Here is a 1,017-nt window from a genome sequence, read left to right as displayed (position 1 = left end):
ACATGAACATTTATAAACGTATGTACGTATGTATATACAAAATGTATGTTTGTGCGAGTATGTGTATGTCTGTGTGTGTGCATATGTATGGATACATGTATGTGTATACATACATATATATATATATATATATATATGTATGTATGTATGTATGTATACTTTACATTACACCACACAGCAGATATGTGTGTGCGTGCGTGTGTGTATGTCTGTGTGTTTGTGTGAGTGTAATATTATGTTTATCACATATTATAGAATACACCGAAAGAATGAGAACAATAAAAATGGTCAGAGGAAAATGTATAATTAAAGAATGAGAAAGTGAAAGGGAAACCCTCCCACTTCTTACCCGCCCCGCACTGCTGATACGTCTGATGTCATGGGTGTATTTCTGGTCGTGTGGTTAGGAAGTTTGCTAAGCAATCCGTAGTCCCGGTTTCGATTCTACTGCGCTATATTTTCGACAAACGTCTTCGATCATATTTTCGGTTTTCCTCAAGCCTTGTGAATAAAATCAGATTGGCGGAGATCGTGCGGAAGCTTGTTGATGAATTTTATCGGTTCTCAGGTGTTATTTATTTAATATGTCTCTCGGGTTAACAACACAACCAGGACCTCCGTCAGGTTGCTGATCTAAAGATAATCGATATATTGATGCGCTGTTTTCTATTGTTGGTATTTTAATATTTAAATTCGTAAGGTAAAAGATGCAAGTAATCACCACAAGGTATTTATTTGCGATATTTGTTCCGGCTCTCTACGTTCTGAGTTCACTTCCCGCCGAGGTCAACTTTAGCTTTTCATCCCACCAGGGCTGATAAAATAAAGTACTAGTGAAATACTGGAGTCAGTATATATTCGACTGGCTCCCCCTCCCCTCAAATTTACTGCTTTCCTGTCTAGATCAGAAGACCTTGTTATGTAAAGAATCTTTAATCTTGTACTTGTTTTACTCATTGGACTGCGGCCATGTTGGAGCACTATTTGGAATAGTTTACTCGAAGAAATCGACTTCAG

Source organism: Octopus bimaculoides, chromosome 5 (assembly GCF_001194135.2).
Source record: "Octopus bimaculoides isolate UCB-OBI-ISO-001 chromosome 5, ASM119413v2, whole genome shotgun sequence".
NCBI classification, from domain to species: Eukaryota; Metazoa; Mollusca; class Cephalopoda; order Octopoda; family Octopodidae; genus Octopus; species Octopus bimaculoides.
This window is presented reverse-complemented; position numbering follows the sequence as displayed.